The sequence below is a fragment of the Centruroides sculpturatus genome, unplaced genomic scaffold (genome assembly GCF_000671375.1).
Source record: "Centruroides sculpturatus isolate CEXI.00-Female unplaced genomic scaffold, Cexi_2.0 scaffold2308, whole genome shotgun sequence".
NCBI lineage: Eukaryota > Metazoa > Arthropoda > Arachnida > Scorpiones > Buthidae > Centruroides > Centruroides sculpturatus.
This window is the reverse complement of record NW_019386600.1, coordinates 30,732-36,633: the sequence shown is the minus strand read 5'-3', so window position 1 is coordinate 36,633 and position 5,902 is coordinate 30,732. Positions and strand designations below refer to the sequence as shown.

The 5,902-nt window shown below is 36.1% G+C and overlaps 1 pseudogene; it reads right to left on the bottom strand.

Annotated features, from left to right (window-relative positions):
* Nucleotides 1-773: 773 nt before the first annotated feature.
* Nucleotides 774-4,021, bottom strand: LOC111615399 (annotated as a pseudogene).
* Between the last annotated feature and the right edge of the window lie 1,881 nt (nucleotides 4,022-5,902).

Here is a 5,902-nt window from a genome sequence, read left to right as displayed (position 1 = left end):
TGTGCCACTATGAAAGACTTCATTAAGTGTGTTTATTTAAAAGTTAGATTTGTCCTATTCTACTAAATTCTATTCTATTCTATTCTAAATTAAGAATATGATTCAAAATTGCAGTCCGACATCCTGACAATGTCACAATAAATAATTGCTCGTTTGAAGATTAAAAAATTATTCGAGACTAGCAGATAAGCCCGTTACTAAAATAGTACAGTAGAACCAGTTCTTCAGGTTAAGCCTTAATCCTCTCCCTCTACCCGCAGGNAAAAACTTAGCCTCATTCACCATTGGGATTTTAACCCCATTTAGGTAAATTTCAGGATCCAAGTGCAATCCACGCCTACGGCAAAAGTGGGTGCATGAGGTCTTCCCTGCATTAAATGTAAAGCCATTGGTCTTGGACCAATCATATATGCGATTTAGAGAACTTTAATTTTAGATTGTAGAACCAGGTGGAATAGCTTACTAAACATGCTGAAAAGATTTTTATTACTTAAAGATGCTGTCCGAAAAAGTCTAAAAACCTAACCTGGATTATTTTGTACAAAAATTAGATCAAAATTAGGAGATAAGACTTTAAATAATTTAAGTTTCTTAAAAAGTTATTTTTTTAAATATGGTAATCAATAAAAGGTATTAGGTACTATATATTATTTCTGTTGAATTTTTATTATTCTGTATTATTTTATTTCTGTTTCTAAAAGTTATTATTGTAGTTTGTTTAGAATAACAGTTTAATTTTTATATTCTATATCTTTGAAATAAAAAATGTAAAATGGAAATCAAAATGACTTACATTTTTTATCACCTTAATTTTGTTTTTCAGGAAAAAAATTTACCGGTAAACCAATATTTTAATTTTCATTTACCAAATTACCGGTAAATTTACAATCCCTAATCCTGAACATAGAAACTGTCTGCTCCCCAAGATGAGCAGCATAGTACCTTTAAAAGGTTTAGAGATTTTAAACATCTACCCTTCAAGTTGCACAAGTGTGGCAAGGATGCCAGTTTTTAATCGAAAAAAAAACACCAAAAACTTAGCCTCATTCACCATTGGGATTTTAACCCCATTTAGGTAAATTTCAGGATCCAAGTGCAGTCCACGCCTACGGCAAAAGTGGGTGCATGAGGTCTTCCCTGCATTAAATGTAAAGCCATTGGTCTTGGACCAATCATATATGCGATTTAGAGAAGTTTGCAGTTGTCTCTCGGTAATACTCATGTTACTAGACTAACAGGTGATCTGAAAGTCATTTCACACTGGGAGGAAAACAGTTAGCTATGCTGTTAATTTTAATTAAGAACAGAGTCACACTCAACATATAACCTTGAGGAACACCTCCTTGTGTGAAAGACCTAGATAAGGTGTTGCCCATCCTGACTTTGAATCTGTAGGAAGTTTTTTTATAAAAATTGGCAAATTACCCTGCAAACCAAATTGGTGCAGATCACAAAGTATTTCGTATCACCAGCAATGATCATAGGCCTTTTCTATATCAAAGAACACAGACATTAAGTGCTATTGTCTAACAAACACTTAGTATATAGATGTTTCAAGGTTTACTAAATTATCCATAGTACTAGTGATGTAATGATAAGTAATCCTTTTCCTCTAAGAGAAACATTAGTCATCTGTTTACCATTCTCTCAAATAGTTTACAGAGACAACTCATCAGAGAGATTGATCTTTAATGAGAAACATTTTTGTAATCTTTGCCTGGCTTGGAAATGGGAATAATGACAGATAGCCTCCATGAATCAAGAAAGCTATGCTCTGCCCATATTCTGTTAAACAGATCCAAAATTGTCTGACAGATTTTTAATCATGCTACAGTGGATTTTACCCAGGCCTACAGCAGTATTCCCCGAGCGTAAAGTCGCTGTATGTAGTTCTATTCTGCTGAATGGCATTATATTCCTCTAGATGAGGAGTGGATATCTAAATTTTGTTTTTCATTTTGGGCTTTATAAGCCTGAAAATTCCTTGTATATATAATATTGTTGATTGATGAAAAATACGTTTCACCCAACAAATCAGCAATACCTTGTATATCACTGATTATTGTGCCATTATTTTCCAGCATGGACAGAAAGTGAGAAGCATGTTTTCCATCAATTTTATGGATTTTATCCCAGACTGTTTTTGAGCTGGTGGAAGATGTTATGCTAGACAGTTTGTAGGCAAAGCCAAGAATCCCTTTGGCTTTGCCTACTTATTTTTCTGGCATTTGCCTTTGCTTTTTGAAAAGCAACCAAATTGTTAGCAGTGGGGTATCTTCTGAAAATCCCCCATGCTTTCTTTTGTTGTTTGTATGCTGCCTCGCCATTCTGGTTCCACCATGGTTTTGGATGTTTTGGATATCTGGTTGATGTTTTCCCCATTGTTTTTTCAGTTGCCTGAATGATACTGGAAGTGACAACTTCAACTGCACCATTGATATCAGCAATATTCACCATTTCCTCAGAGATATTGGCCACAAAAGAGAATGCAGGGCAATCAGCTGTTTCCAGCATGGTGGACAGGCTGTTCCACACCTTTCTCTGCCTCAATATTTTAGAAACATTGGGAAGTGGTCACTGGAAAGTGGATTAGATGCCATCTCCCACGCAAACGCCAAAAACAGGTTTGGAGTTCCTAATGATAAATCATTGGCAGTGAAAGTTTTTTGGGGCGTGGAAGTATGTCACTTCTCCAGTATTAAATTAATACAGTTGGTGATTGCCTATAAATCTCTCAATGGCTCTGCCTCGACAACTGATGTCGGAACTGCCCCACATTGGATTGTGGCCGTTGAAATCACTGAGTAAAATAAATGGAGTTAGCAGCTGTTCAACCAAAGCGTGTGATTCATCCTCATTGACTCTGACATCTGGTGACAAATATATAGAACAAACTGTGACAGTTACTCCAATTGAAATTCTGACTCCCACAGCTTGCAAAGCAGTGTTTATTTGTTCCAGCATTTGTCAGTTATGATTTATTTATTATGTGTGTTATATACAAAATCTATGGTCATAATGGAGGCAAGCCAAGTTTTGCACAAAGTGCATTTGCTTCAGAAATCTCCTCATCTCTACTTACTCCCCTTCCCCGATCTCTTCGTTCTCTCTCACCTCAATCCTTTTCTTTTTCCCTTCGACTGTGTTTACTTGATTTTTTCTTATGTCCTGGTGATCTTGATCGATGTCTTCTGTCTTTATCACGAGTTTTCTCACGATCTTTTCCCCTCTCTCTGTCCCTTTCTCCGGAACGACTCCAACGTCAGTGTCTTTCTCTGGATCTTGATCTTCGTGGAGAATGTCCTCGTTTGTGAGGTGACCTACTTCGACTATGTCTGTGATGAAGTGGTGAAAGATTTCTCTTATTCTTATCATCATCTCTTTTTAAATGAAGTGGAAGACGTCTATCTGGCATTAAGCTTCTTCTCAGATCCTTATCGTCATCTGATTCAACATCATCATCCAGAGCACTAATTCTAGGTTCTAAATCATTACACTCTTCCAAAACTTGTCTTTTCTGTATTCTTGGTAGAATAATATCACAAACTCTTTTTTCATGTAATAGTTCATCAATAAATTCGTCCATATGAACTATTTCAAATGCTCCTAATCTGTTTTATCTCCAAAGTTTTCTGTAGTTATTATACAATGGTTCCAAATATTTGTAGCAATCAAGAGAAGTTCCAACTAATCTCATATAGATTGCACCTAATGCTCGAACATACTTAAAATCCTCTTGACGGATAAATTCTACGATAATATCTTTTTTAGGTTGAATTTGTAACATTTTTACAATTAAACATAGAAAAGTAGTTAGAATAGAAACCAGTATAGCCACACCTCCACTGGCATGGTTATGGCTATCATCACCCTTGCGGTAGAAATCAAATCCTTTTAAAGAAATTCTTTCTCCAGGTTTTAGATGGATTTCCCTGGAGTGCCATGCAGAGAAATTGGAGAGGTGATATGAAGTGTTTAATATCAGAGAAGTTGTTGTGGAAAACAGAACAGTTCCATTGAATTATTTTGTAATCCATTGTGTGTTTGAGGCAGCATTCTTCGTAAAAGTATCTCTCTTTAATCTCACAGGGAGTGTTTCTTTTAAAGGTGACACTGGTTTTATCACTCATTATTGTCTTCATCAGTGGTGTCAGAGAACTCACTCATAGACTGAATCTGAGTTTTTAGATTTAGAGAGAGCTGCTTTCAATTTTTTTTGTTGAGTGGGTTCTTATTTGCTTTTTTAGAACCTACATTTCTACTTATTATCCATTTTAGGTAGGGGTGTTTTTGTGTTTATACTCTCCTTTTCTTCTGTTTGTTTGGATTGAATTAGCAATCATTTAGCATGGGAAGTGAGAGATTCTTTTGGAAAAAGCTTGCAGGAAATGGATTTCCAAACTTTTGCAGCTGTTTGGAAATCCATAGAGACATGTGGATTTCAAAAAAACTGCAGTCTTTTCTTTCAGTGGTGCACCTGAAGCAACCATGCAACAAGCCTCTGGGTAAAGTAGATTGTTTACTGTTTTTACAAATTGGATTTCTTTCTATCTCTGCCTTACAGGGCATTTCCGGGAGTACGCAGGATGGGCATCTTTACAGTTTACACTGCACGGAGTACTGGTACGTTCAGTACTCTGGTGGACTTCAATTCCACACTGTGCACATACTTTCTTCCCTCAGCAACGAACACAAGAAAAAAGATCTTCACAACTATCTACAAATAGGCTGTCTCCCTAACTTAAATATTGATAATCTGTTTCAACCTGACCTGAACATGGAAATATGGAAAGTGTGGACCCCAAATCTTCATTCAGCCAAAGAAGCAAAAATTAATTTTTATATAAATAATGAGGGGCTAGTTACAATGCACAGCATTTATACAGATGGCTCAAAAACTAAGGAAGGTGTTAAAGCTGCTTTCGTACACTTTCAAAAAAATAATTCTGTCCCTATTTTCATCAATACTTTTCGTCTGGCCAACCACTGCTCTATTACACAGGCAAAGCTTTTTGCTATACTGAAAGCTCTCCACTACATCAACAATACAAATGAACTTAAAACGAAGAGTGTCCGGATATGTTCTGACAGCAGAGCAGCTCTTTATCGTATTAATACCAGCAAAAAAAAAAGCACATCTACAGAAACAGATCTCGCAGGAGCTGGCCAACAACAATAGCAATATAATTTTTCAATGGACACATGCACACACCAGAAATAGTGGTAATGAAGAGGCTGATAAACAGGTGAAAAAGGCAGCACAAAGCCAAATGGAGCCAGAATACAGTGACATTTCTTTAATTGCAATTAAGACTCTTATATACAATACTATTATACATTCTTGGCAAAGAATATGGGAGGAAGATTTAACCGGTAAAACTACATTCTAATTAATTCCCAATATCCCACAAAGGCTGCAATGGAAACATCTTACAGTGGATTTCATTACAAGTCAACTCTTAAGTGGCCACGGTAACTTTCTCACATATATGGAAAGATTTCATCACAGTGATACATCCATCTGTAGTTGTGATAACAGTTCACATCAAGGTACTTTTCACCTAATTTTTTATTGTAAAACTTATGATCAAGGACACAATAAATTACTACAAACAGTGCTACAGAAAAATCACAACTGGCCCTGTCAGACAGAAGTTCTTATTTTGAATAAGAACATATACAAAGAACTTTACAATTTCATTCGGAGCTCAGGACACTCGAAACTCTAACAACTAGTGCTTTCCAAGTTGGCAAGTGCAGTTGCTGAGTCACAACAGGACTGCATTTTATACATTTCAGTGTTCTCGAAGCCCTGATCAAGTTTTTTGTTTCTGTATGGACTCAATTGGTACTCCAGACTCATCAAGACTGTTGTATACAATTATTATTTACTATCGGGAAA